We start from the raw sequence: 14,283 nt of genomic DNA, 5'->3' as shown, positions 1-14,283 counted from the left end.
TACCTACTAGGAGCCACTGGCAGAGACGGAAAGGATCAGACAGGTTCCTGATCAGGGAGGAGATCCTATGAGGAGTGCAGAATGAAGGGGGGGGAAAGAAAAGCAAAAAAAAAGTAAAGAAAAAGGGGGGGGACAGGAAGGAAAATAAGAGGAAGAACAAGTGCAAAAAGACCATTTGTGGATGTGCAGTAATGGTTTACTGGTTGTACCTTGTTACATTGGTATGTGATGCAAGGTGAGCACAGAAAGGGTGATCTGGAGTCTAAGGAATTTAAATGCTGTATGTTATGGTGAGTTATCAGGAAACTGTTTCATATTGTATTGTAGTCTTAACATTCAAACACAACATAGAATGCAGCAGTGACACAAATAGCAACTATAGAAAGAACTGTACACAGGTACAGAGAAATAAATGAAGTAGGACATTTGGGAAGACCAAGAAATGAGCTCTGATTGTCTTGATATATTATCACTAAATATATATATATATATATATATATGAATATTTAACAGCCATTTTTTTCTCTGTCACTTCTGGAAGAACACTACTTTTGTATAGCAGAAAGTAGTTCAGTGTTGTAGTAATTGCCAAGAAGAATTAATGAACTAACTGAAGCTGGAAGTCTTCAATAAAATAAAATAAAATAAAATACCAAGTCGAGAAATGTGTATAAAGCTCTTCAAAAGTCAACATATGATCTAATAACATTTACGACTGAGGAGGGGTTTGATTTAGTTTGTCTTTATCCAGGTTTAGGTTTCTTTAATAAAAATGAGGTTTGTGTGTTCCTACTCCCTATCTTTTTTTTCCAATAATGTTTGAATACAGTGGTCAATTTTAACTAAATTTGACATATGGTTAAAAGACACAGAAAAACAGAACTCTCATAGAGGATAAACTCTTACGCGTTTTATAAGAGCCAATGACCAGGTGAGAGCCACACAGTTTAGCACTTTGACTGGCAGAAGGGTTTCAGCATGAGTGTAGTTAACTATTCTATTTGGTCTCTCAACTGACCCACATCGTCACTGTGGAAGGCAGGGCAAATTTGGGTAATTTCCATACAAAAACGAGGACTAAGATCCAGTGCAAAGTCTATTTGAGACTAGAAGTACTAGTGCCTGACATGAAGCAGTTGGAAAATAGAAGGCAGAGGATAAAAACATTGGAAAAGCTGATGCTGCATAAACCTTATATCCTTATAAGCACTCAGTAAGGTGTTGAAGAGTTGCAGTGCAGCCCTTCCATACACTCAGAGATCTCCACAGGTTTTTCAAAATGCTGTTAAGAAGTGTGGCAAAGCTGGCCATGGAATGACATATTTCCATTTTAAATAGAAATGTTGCAGCAAAACAATTTTAATATGCAAAGACAACCATTAATTGCTCAAAGCTACTTCTTAAATAACAGAGCTACTTTGACAGCCTGAGGGACCAATCTATTCCCACAATAGCCAAATTTGCAAATTTATCAAAGGAGAAAGTATGCAAGTGCAACGTCTCCCCTTCTTAAAGAAGAAATGGTTCAAAATAAAGAGTTCTGAGAAGCTATGAGCTATAAAATGAGTCAAAATCACTTTCCACCTGGCAAAGAGACAAACATTGAATCTGCATCCTAATTAAGCATATGAATAAGAAGTGATTGATATTAATTTCTAAGAAGAACAACTTTGAAAAATACTTTCTTACCAAAAAGCATAAAGAATAACTGTTAAGGCTATGGAAGTAGTAGTAGTAGTAAATTATGCTGCAGTTAGAAGCATTCAATTTTTTTTCCCCAGGTGAACTGACGTAATAGATTAAACATTCAAAAAAGTTTCATGATTCACAAAAGAACTACATCGTTAGTACCGAATGTAAAATCACTTGCTAGGAAGCATCATTTTGTTTTGCTGATGCCATCATCCTATATTACTTTTTAATGGCACAATGAACTGTCAGTTGAGATTAAGTTCTTTGAAAGGGTCTTTTCATTGAATTAAGCTTCTTAATAAAAGTAATTACTTTTCTAATTTCCCACTGGGCTATTACAATATAATCTTGTACCAACTGGAAAAAACTAGAAAGTCAATCAATTTTATTTGGAATGGGCCTCAATTGTTATTTGGAATGGGCCTATAATATCAGAACCAAAGCTATGGCCTTGGCAAAGTAGTATGTTAGCTGAATATGTTGTAGGGGAAAAAAAAAAAAAAGAAAGGAAAGAAAGAATAGAACCAAATATTTGTTAATTATAATGTGGAAAGAAAATCATTTCATTATTTAATTATAATTAGGTTCCCCTTAAATTGATATATTTTTCAAAACAAATACAAAGAAGGAAAGGGAAGAGCAGCAGCATTTCCTCACAATATTTTGATAGCTGAAGGCAAGCATATTTTAGTAACCCAGCTAAGAGAAATACAGATGAAAGCAAATTTAATGTTCTTACTGAAATGTTGAGTTTTTTATTCACATGAGAAAAAAAAAACACCTGAAATTTGGAGTTTCAGAAATAGATGATGTCTGGACACAGAGTTCCTTTAATTTATAGCAGATGATATAGCTCTACTTTCAATGTGCAAACCTGATGCCATGTATTTATAACCGAAAGATCAGTTTTTTATGTGGAACTAGCGAAGGTGGGCAGCACAGCAAACCAAGTTGGGCATAGATACTCCGTTCCTGTTGATCACATGATGCATTCAAAATGAAATGTAGGTGCATTACAAAAGAAATGAAAGCACTCAGGTAAACATACTTCTGTCTGTATGGTGCCTGGCTCACATACAGTACAAGTCACTATAGGTTTATGAAATTCTGGTGAGACTACTGAGAAACATCTGGGAAATAGTACTCAGATAACTGAAAAATGACCTTCTGAAAGTGTACAGCTTCATATAAGACTGAGAAGGTGGTCTCTAAGTTCTTCCTTGCTTTCTCTTTGTAAAAGCAGAAACACTAAAAATGACAAGATACCACACACTTAATTTCCACCTAGACGCATTGACTATCTTTCCATTGGATTATAGGAAAATTTCCTTCCAGAGAATCATTACAGTCAGCTGAACAAACTACTCAAAAATACAGTTAGAAGGTTTTTGTGTATGTACTTTTTTTTTTCCATTTTTTTTATAGGAGGCTGCCTTTAATGCTTATATTTTGACCTAATTCTTTTCTTAGAATTAGAAACCATACTTATTTCAGCATAACTTACAAGCAATCAGTAGATTTTTTTACATTAGACCTATCTTCACATAGAATTGAGGACAGAGAAAAAATGAGGTGCAGTTAAATAAAGAGCCCCCATCTTCCCTGGATGGTGTAGCTCAAAAGTATATAAAATGCTTTCTTTAGTTGCCCCAGTTTTTATTAGGTTTTAGCTGCGAGCACCATGCAATAATACTAAGCATAGTACATAGGTTTAACTAGAGACTTCTAATGCAAAATTTTGCAATGGAGTGACTGCCAGGCTACTCAGAATTCAAGCAATTCAATTGCCGTGGTGAAGTGAACATAAAATAACATGTATTTTATATTAGGTGATTACACCACAGGACGTTCCATAATCAGTTTTAATGCTGCCTCATTATCTTAATAGCTATACTGAAATAACTTGTGTCTTGCAAAATGAATCCTCAGTCTCAAATAAATAAATAAACAAATAAATAGAAATCTAGCTTTATCACTCATGAAGTAACAATAAAAAAAAAAGTAACTATGGAAAATAATATCAACCTTAATTAAAATGTAATTTCAAACGTTGATTTTAAATGTGCATGTCTATAGCAAACCTGCTATGCCAAATGATTCATACCCCAGAAGTGTTCCACACAGTATGAACAGAAGAATGCGAGTATCTGCAAGATACAGATATAAGGTTTTCTTACCTCAGTAACATTTACAGTCTAGTCTTAAGACACACTCCTTCCATTACTAGTAGTTAACCTCCTTCTACCTGTCAATCAGTATACCTTTCCCTGTTTCTAGTTTGTTTCTAAACAGTGTGATTTCTATTGAATGACTCATCTTGTATTTGTATGCACATCTTGTGTGGGTTTCACTGTGCTCTGTATACTTCCACAAGACCTCAAATGAGATTTTGTACTTTACGTACTTACAAAATATATGTACAAAGGCATCCAATTAAACTGTTGTAGTTTGTGAAGTTACCTTACTTAAAGGTACTAAGATAACTGCACGCTGTTCAAGAAGTACCCTCAGTTAAAAATGTTATGAATTAAATAACTATATTCCCTCAAAAGTCCAAGCCAATGTTCTCTATTTTTTAAAGCATACTGTTCATCCAAAAAAAAAAAAAAAAGAGAAAAAGAAATTAAAAAACATAGCCAATTGCAGACCACGGTGAAGTGAAAGCTTATGAATACACAATAATATTGGAGTAATTCAGACAAATTTATAGCCATATAGAATTAATGCAAGAAGAGTTAATTCTTGAAAGAAGAAATCAGGGCCAAAACGGAACTAAAATTATTAATAAATTTGATAAGACACCTGTCTCCAGACAGACATACTCTTCTTTAGAGATCATGTTAAAAGTGAACATGCATCATCAGCCCAATGGAGCAGAATTCAGTGGAAAAGATCTAAGTCTTTTTAATGTTGATTTATCTCAAACTATTGCATATTTACAGTAAACTCTGGATCTGGGTCTGAAATTGGAAAAAAAAATAGTCCCCATCCACTGCCACAATATAAGTGGCTGCTTTGGGATGGGACATATCTGTCAAGGCTGTAGAAACAAAACACTGGCTCTATGGGTTGTGTGATTTTTGAAGAAAAAAAAACAATGGGCATGCAAATTCCAGCATCTCAGTCTGCAAGCTGAATTTCGCTGTTGTCTGTCAATAAGCACTTATTTAAAAATATGCTTAAAATAGTGGAAAGTAAGATAATTCTTTCTAAAAATAAAAGATAAAAAGCACAACAACAAATAATAAAAAACACCGAAGACCCCACATGAATATTTGGTTTGCATTTTCTTATTATATTCAGAGCATACTTAATTAAAATTGAGCATGCAGCCCTAACATTCGTGTAATTACTTCTTTTGCAAATCTGTAATAGTTCCTTTCAAATCAATGGAGTTGTTCTGTCTTAGTGGTATAACTAATACTGTGAAACTCTTACTTCAGAAACCTGTATCAGTTTCAAAATACAATAATATGTTTGCCTGTCCAACTTTCACTAACAATATGCTTTATGCAGACACCTGTAACTATCTTTGCTGAGAGATCTCAGTAGGACTCTGAAGCTTAGGTGACTTGGAGACTTGGTATTTCATATTCAAATTTTTCTTACAGGCAGGCAGAGTTTGGTCTGACTCCAAAGCACCTAGTGAGGCCAGCTACTTTTAGGACAGACAGTTCTTTTATTCTTTGATCCTTGTAGGATCATCTCTGACTGCCTCTCTGGTACTCTATGCTGAACCTGAAGAGCAGAAGGTATAGACGCAGTGTCATGGTCAGGTGTTGAGATGAATTTGAATTTTACGTGGCATGGTCTGAGCCATAAAACTCTCATGAGACCATGAGAAATACCCACTTTGGTGTCTCAGAGATGCCACAAAGAATTTTCCTGAAGATAAATATCTTGTGTAAGCCACATAACCCTGTCAGGAGCTAAGTACAATTGCATATATAGCAACAACTCAACAACTGCATGCATTTTCCTGGAGCACCATAGTTAGAAAAAAAAAAAAGGAAAGAAAGAAAGAAAAAAAAAATAGATTACCATAACATATAGACCAGATTGCTAGTAAGAAACTGTATGTTGCAGACAATTATCAATTCTGCTATTTTATCAAGTGTTTGCTTTACCAATGTGTTCCAATTTAACATGTCCACTCGAACAAGAGCACTTGGCAGTGAGAAAAAATTCTTCCAGGGGCTATTGTTTATTCCAAACATGCTTATCACCCATGGCTCTGCATATCTTCCTTTCATTTATAGCTGTGGAACATCAGGTTACATCAGGAGCAGAACAGAACATTTGAATTACCTGACAGATTTGAGCCAGACAGGGCATGGTTTCAAAGACTGTCCTTGCTTCTGGATTCAGTTTCATTTAATCTGCAAGTTAAAACATTTGAACTTTAGACTGCTATAGTACGTGCATTTACATATGCAGTATAAGGCTAAAAAAAGTTACAGCAATTGTGTCCTTGTTAAAGAAATCAGCTTCTCCTGTCAATAATGTAGTTCTGTTTCAAGGTGTTTTCATCACTGAATCATCACTTGCATTTTTATCAGCAAGTCATTTTGTCTTGTTTTTTTATTAATAGTCTGCATTTTGGGGGTGGGGAGGAGTGAGGAGAAAACTGATCAAAAAATAAATAAATTACAATTAGTCTTGCACTGTAGTAACCAAGACTGGTGGAGTTAATGCTCTAGAATGTTTATAAACTGGACAACTGTGAAGTTACAGTACACTAAACTAAGTATATGGGAAAACAATATGTGGCAGAAAAGCCAAAGATGATGGTTTCTCTAATCCTAATTTTCCTTATCCTGCATGTACCCTGATATTCCTGCGAAACACAGTCTTTGTGCATAAGACATTAAAAAAAAAAAAAAAGTAGAAATGTTATTCTTTTTCACTTAGTGTTAAACCTAACCATCTAGAATAGCAATCCAAACCCATAATGTACATCCACTGAATGGCACACAATTTATGCCATTCTACCACTAACGCTTTGCAGTTTACACAGCTGAAAATGGCTTTGTCTGCATCTTGGATAACAAGCTACCTCAGATCAGCAGTTTACCATTCACACTTTAATCAAAACAATACACTGAGCATTCACATGGGGCATTAGATAAGCCTTTTGCTAGAAGCTGACTCAATCTCCCCATTCATTCAAAGGTTTCTGGAAAATTCTTTTTAACTAAATGCGCACATTTTTGCTACTCAGTATGATATAGTTCATTCCATGAAGGTGAACTTGCTACAAGAGTGCAAACTTGTTTACATTATTAACTGAAAAAAAACGGGAAAAAGCACAGAAAGAACACAGTGAAGTTATATTTCTGTAATGCTAAATATATCTTACTGATGTTATTAAAACATATCCCCTAATGAGTTACATATAATTTATTCATTTTCACTTAATAGCTTTCTGGTCATCAGCAGATTTCAAATGTACCCAGCTGAACTAAAGATTAGGTATATAAATTGAAGGTTCTTCTTTAAGAAGAAAAGTATTCTTATGGTGATTTACTTCTATAATAATGGTCTATAACTTCAACATTTTATTTATTACCAATAAGTACTTAACAGATTTATTTACTCAATTACAATGTTTAACAAACTCAGTGGAGTGGGAAATTATTGAACTTCCATACACAAAATTAAAAAAAAAATCAACCTAGATGCTATTCGTATAAACATTGACATATAATAGTACAATCTAGAGCAGCTATAGGATTACATTATTGATCTGTACATAAGAAATATATCTTGGAAATAAGAAGGAAACGGACAAACATAAAAATATTATATTTTAACTAAATGTATTATGTGAAATTCAGATTTTTTTTTTTTATTAGCAGATTATTTTATGTTTTTCATAGCAAAAAAGAGCAAATTACACATAGAATGATAGCATGCCAGGGTATAACTGTGGCCCTACAGGTAAACATTTGACAATGGATACTGAAATAGCCTATGATAAATAACAGTTTTGCAGGGAAAAAAAGCAAACAAACATACTGTATTTAATGAAAAGAGACAAAACTGTTGTTTTACGTAGTTTAATACAGTGGTGTGGGTTTTTTTTTCCCTTGTCTTCTAGTTCAGTATTTTGAACAAAGAAGAATATTTGCTTCATGGACATAAGGGACTGCAATGTGCCTGGACATGAGCTATAGTAAATATAAATTATATACGACTTTGTTGTTGTTGTTAGTTGCAGGCATTTTTGAAAATAGGTTATTGATAAATGGGATTAGTTAAAACTGAAACAGTATCATTTATAACAGCATTTAGCCCCATCTGTAAATTGACAGGATGAATCAGTGGAAAGATAATATCTCAAACATGCACATGAAATGTTTTCTTCCAGGACACTTTTAATAGCAAAGTTGCATTAATATATTTTAGACCAAGAAAAGAAAATCAAAAGTTGGATTCCAGAAGGGATGGACTGAGCCTCAAGACAATAATTATTTTAGGACACCATGCCAAAGAACATCTGAGGTGTACAAAGTACTACTTCAGCACGTAGATTACAAATGAAAACAGTACTCAAATGAGCTATGCTATTAGTGTACAAATTCAGCCTCTTCACTGACTTAAGCATGTATTCAACACTGTCACAGATGCATCTACTGTGATTTAGCACCGTGTTGAAATTCCATATGGTGAAGTAGGTGGCAGGATAAATTTCTTCAGCAGAAACATGCATGATGAGAAAAGGATTTATTTTTAAATTAAGCTTTGCATAATGGCTTTAAGCTTTCTGCTGTATTGTTCAGAATAGATTTTCTTACATCTGTTTTCACACAGGCATATAGGATATTTTCTTCCTTTAAAAGAAATGAAAGGAACATACTTAATAAATTGGTGACAGTTTGAAAATAGAAAATAATTTCTCAACACTTACTGTAACTGGATTCTGACACAAACAGTTAAGTTGGAATACTATCTTTGTCACTTAAGCAAAACAATCTCCTATGGAACTTTGGTTTCAAAAAGATTTGTAGGATTTGATTTATAGAGAATAAATGAGCTTTACAATAAGGAAAGAGCACTGTCTGTCCAAGCTTTACCCTCCAGCCTTTCATTTATTCCTTACCACTCTCACCCTTCCCCTCTCATACTGCATGTTTACATTCTTCACCTAGGAATCCACCCCACTTTTTTTCAACTGGAAGAACAGCCCTGTCAAACTTAACCAGAGTCTGATTGAATGTCTATATATACATAACACAATCAACTCACGACTGAAAAAAACCATATATACATAACTGACAACCACCTCATTGCTGGTTTAAGTGTATTCAAAAAGCCAATTAATAATATTTCATGTGCATAAAGCAGCAGGGGCTACATTCAGCTCCTCAGTCTTTTCAATCTTGATTCGTAGTTCCTGTAGAAATCTCTCCTAGGTGAGATTTAAAGACAGACCTTCTAGATATTGAAAGCCTTCTGGGACTACAGCTTTCCTTCAAAAGGAAAACAAAACTGGCAGTAAAAAAATAAGAAATGAACACTTAGAATGTAGACTCATTTGTAAATAGGCTTTTTGATGATGCTATTTGATTTCCATTTGGACAAGAAACACCAAAAGGAGGATAAACACCAGAATGCTGGCAAATAATACCAGTACGGAGTTTCATACATATTGTGCTCCAGAAGCTTCATTTTTTATGGCTCCAAAATAATATAACTGTGACAGCTGCTATTCAGAAAACAAAAAATCACAATATCTTTGACAAAAATAACATACATATTAATATTTTTTGCAATAGATTTGCGATCATTTTTAATTTCCAACGATTTTTGAGGCAATCAGAGGAAAGAGTTCCAGAAATATCAGACGATGGCCTTTGTATGACACTTTTCCAGACTGTGAACATCAGAGTCAATGGCTGGTGGAAAAAAATGGACATTGTTTTCCTCAAGCATAGAGACTGAACAATTTTTTACACTAGTCTCCGCTTGCAAATAGCTGGGATGCACTGGCCAATTCATTAATTCATTCAAAATAATAATAGTAATAAAAAGAAGAAAATTGATTAAATCTAGATTAACATTCACGTCAAGATTCAAAAAGCCTGTTCTTAAATCTTGCCTTCACTAGTCACAAATAATTTCAGAGAGGTGCTGATGGATTTTTTTTTTTTTTTTTTGCATTACTATAATTAAAAACTATTCTGGAAAAAGACTACATAAATGAGAATCAGAAACTAATTATAATAGACTTGTTAAGTGAGATTTCATTAACATGCTAACTGTAACCAAATTTTGATGGGAGGCTTACCACTAAAGATTTGATTTCCCTTGCTTTTCTTGCTGATGTTACCATAACCGTGAACAATTTTAAAATATACATGGTAAATATATCACCAGAGAAATTTTCAAACTGTCCGTTAAGATCAATATTTAGATCCTGGAGAAAGACAAGAAAAATAGCAAAATCCAGATCCTTATAGGTTCCTCGAATATTTTTACTACCATGAGGGAAGGGTAAAACCTACATGTTTGTATTCACCGTATGGTAGCCTTCTTGACTTTGTTCTACGCAGTGTTCTACTGAAGAAAACAGTATATGTTATAATCATTTTTGAGATGAGAATATTTTTAAAATTTGGTTCCATGGAAATCAATAGCAAAATACTATCTTTAGTGAAGACAATTTAATCCCCAGGAATACATTTTTTGGAACTTTAAATTATTTTTCAAAAAATAGTTGTTTTATGTATGCACTTCCTATCAAAGTGTATATACTGCTCAACTGAATTTTAGTAGGTATCATTTCACAAAATTCCCATAGTTAAAACTAAATTTGAGAGCAGTAGAACAGATTTTGGCATTACTCAAATGCATTTGAAAATGGGTAATCTGCCAAGGGAACTAGAGTTGTATTTTCATGGCTGATTCATTATTTAGCTGAAAACAGCTTGAGTAACAAGCATGTTTTGAAAAAAAATCATCCAAGAATACCAAAGATTATTTTTTTCATGCATCTTTGAAATTATTTGTTCTGACAAGTAGAAACTGTGATTGATTATAACTAGTCATATCAGATGTTGTCTACTCATTTTAGAAATTCTTGAACTTTTACAGATTTCTTGAAACACTTTTTATGATATTAAACAATATAACTTTTTTTTTTTTCCAGAACTGATAAATTTAATGCACTTGGAAACTTTCTATAAATATTTAGATATTTTTTTTTCTGAATAATTTTATAAATCTGAACATTGAGATGAAAGCAAAGGAGTTTATATATAGTCATGTATTTCATAATTATCTCGTGCCTTCTAGATTTTGGTAGCTAGCTTTCTTTAATTTGAATCAAAAGTATAGCAAAATAAAAATAGCAGATGCTCATCTATGAAGAAACTATTGCCCAGCAACATCCAAAATACAATAGTTTACTCTTCCAGTGGCTAAAGCTAAGATAAAACAGGTTCTAATTTAAAAGTAATTAAACACTTCTTATCGTGTAAGCTCCAAAAACAAGAACAACAACAAAATAAAAATAAAAAAGACCAAACCAATCACCTTTTTTATTCAAACAAAAGACTTGTTCAGAGATTTAGCCTAACAAAATCAAGGTTCCATTCATCCTAACTTTCAAAATGAGAAGATGTTTTTGCTTGGCTGTACACATACACAGTACGTATCACATACATAGGTTCACATAAATTCTCTCTTCAGATTGAATCTGATGTAGTGAGCCACTGTAAAATTCAAACATTTCTTAGTGTACCAATAAAAAATGACAGCGTCTATTCTTGAATTTCTTTTCATGCCATCCAAAATTGCTGTATCATATGACAGTGGAATTTTTTGAGATTATTTATCAAGAAAATTTCTCTTTGCCATTTCTTGGACTGAGTCTTGTTCTTAAGCCTGAAGTACGGTATCTCATGTTAAAATAGATGCTGTTCCCGTGTGTTTGTGAGCATTAAACTCAGCCTGTAATTTCAAGTAACTTTTTCCCATTCTTTGCTATATTTTCTCAAGTCTTTAAAGTTTTCTAATTCATTGCAAGTTATTTTAATCAAGATCTATCATTCCGTAGCTGAAGATAAGAGCTCTTAAATTAAATTGTATTTGCTGTTCTCTGAATTATGAAAACAGAATATAATTTGTAAATGCATTTGTTAATATATAGTTCCACACTAAAAATTATTTAATTTTGTTCCCACTAAACTTCATGCAGGTTTTGTCATCAGCTTGAATGTGAACAGACTTGCATCATTTTTTTAATATAAATCTCCCCTTATTGTTTTACAGTATGCCATGGAAACGTACTCATTCCATGGCCCTACTTAAGGCTGTGGCAGGAATGGCTCAAATTCTCCACAGTCAGATAAAACTAAAGAATAAAAAATAATATGTTTAGTAACCTAAAGCCTTTTATATGTACCTCAACTACTGACTGAGTACTTGTAGACATATCACAGATTTTTTATTTTTATTTTTTCATAAAAGCATTAGCAGTTTCTCAAAAATATGAACCACCTCAAACAGAAGTAGCGTTAGGAAGCAGTAATCAAAAACTCAAGAAGAAATTTTACAAAGAGTGGAAATTAATTCATATGACTGAAAATGAAAATATAGGAATACCCCAAATATGTGGGAACATTAAGACAAAAAAGAAGGGAGAGGTTTCCAGCAGAAGTCCACAGAGACACTGTTTAGCTTTTTCATAGTGTACATGAATAACATTTCTTTCTACAAAGTATATAAAGACAAGAAGAAAGTAGCAAAAAGCTGATTAGGAAAAAAAAGGAAAAAAAAAAAGAGGAAGCTATAAGCAGTTATTAACTAAATATTTTGTTTCAGTCTTTATTCCAAAGGGGTAGCTAAACTGAGAAATCAGCAAACTGGAACCAGGCTACTGGAACCATTGCAGGAATCAGATAAAATAATCTCGGAATTTATCTTTCCTCTGAGAATATATGGAAGAGAGTGGGAATAAAAAAAGGTAAACAGCTGTGCTTAACCTTGAAAAAGTAGAATAGGAAGATCCAGATAATATCATGTTAGTCAATCTAACTTCAATTCTCACAAAAATGCTCTATCTTTGAGTAAATACTACAGATAAACTAGAGCAAATATCCACTTGTCAAGAGAAGACATCAATCCCATCTACTCTTCCTAAAGGGAAACAATAGATACGATGTGTTGTTTCAAGTATTTGACAGTCCTACATACCATGCTCATGAATAAGCTTAGAATTAAGCAGTTGAGATGACATTATTGTAGCTAGGTGCACAACAAATCTGAAGCTCTACTTAGAGCTTGACCTGCTGTCAAGCTGGAAGAAAATACTGAGTGGGGTTTCACAAGGTCTGTCCTGGATCCAGTATTATTCAATATTTTCATTAATGACCTGGATGATGGAATAGAGAGCACACTTATTAAATTTGCAGACAATACCAAGCTGAAAGCATCTGCAAGCACTTCAGTGAATAGGATTTGAATTGAAAGTGACCTTGACAAATTGAAAAAGTGATCCAAAAAAAAAAAAAGAAGGAGAGAGAGAGGAAAAAAAGATGTAATTCAATAAAGAAATGTACAAAGTATCACACATAGGATTAATCCCTAGCTGGAAAAAAATACAAAAGGAGGAATAACTGAATATGCGTCAAATTTACAGTGGGTAATGAATCACAGAGACAAAGAAAGTCAAAAATATCATACTATATATCCAGGACCATTTCACATAGGAAATGTGAAATAATCTTATTTGATACTAGTCCAGTTCAGTCTCAACAATTTCTATGGTCAAAGCAGCCTGCCTAGATAATAGTGCTGCATGGATTTTAGGTACATCAGAAATACTTAATGGAAGAAAAAAAAACGATATTTCTTATTTAAAAATGAGAAATAATGTCTACCTCATGGTATGCAGAATTTGAACCCTCAGCTTCCCTTCTGCAACAATTTTCTGTCCCAGAGGAAATGAAAGTTGCAGAACTGCTTTATCTTAATGTAGGGGAAGTGTGATACAAACTTTGACTGATACCCTTAGCATGATACAGCTTCAGCATATGTTCTTCAAGGGGGGTAAACGCAAGGTGGGGAACAACCAGCTACATTTAAGATTCAGAGAGGGTAATGAATTTCAAGAGTTCACGAATGAAAAATGGCATGCTATTGAAACATATGTAAGCAGAATTTATGTAAGAAACATGGAGTAATTAGTCAGTGCCACCAGCAAGCTTCACAGTCGCCTGTTCCTACATTCACAAGTGCATCGAATACATTCATGAAAGATTGGGCAGTCATGTCACCAGCTTTTTGGATTTGGTTAATCAGAAATTATCTTGGCAAAAACAGTTAAATTTTTCTAATAAAATTAATGAATCTTCAGAAAATATCTAAAAGACTGGCTATTTTTATACATCATCTAAGGAGATGTTGAAATCATTGGAACAAACTAAAATATTCCTTCCATCCCTATTTCTAATAAGGATATTTAATAACTGTAAAGATCCTCATGATTTAAACTATTTGTTTATTGCTGTTTTACCCTGCTTGGGCAACGAAAAAAACAAAACATACATAGGACTAGATATAGGACTTACCTTTCCGATGTGGTGA

At 33.4% G+C, this 14,283-nt stretch overlaps 1 protein-coding gene across 1 annotated transcript in view; it reads right to left on the bottom strand.

Moving 5' to 3' along the window:
- The window catches only part of DGKB (diacylglycerol kinase beta), a 394,011-nt gene that overhangs the window by 368,335 nt on the left and 11,393 nt on the right, over window positions 1-14,283 (bottom strand). The window contains exon 2 of the mRNA XM_083824538.1: window positions 6,001-6,071. The gene's annotated coding sequence lies outside the window, so the exon portion shown is untranslated. The remainder of the gene's footprint in view (window positions 1-6,000; window positions 6,072-14,283) is intronic.

The sequence above is a fragment of the Anser anser genome (genome assembly GCF_964211835.1).
Source record: "Anser anser genome assembly, chromosome: 2".
NCBI lineage: Eukaryota > Metazoa > Chordata > Aves > Anseriformes > Anatidae > Anser > Anser anser.
This window is presented reverse-complemented; position numbering and strand designations above follow the sequence as displayed.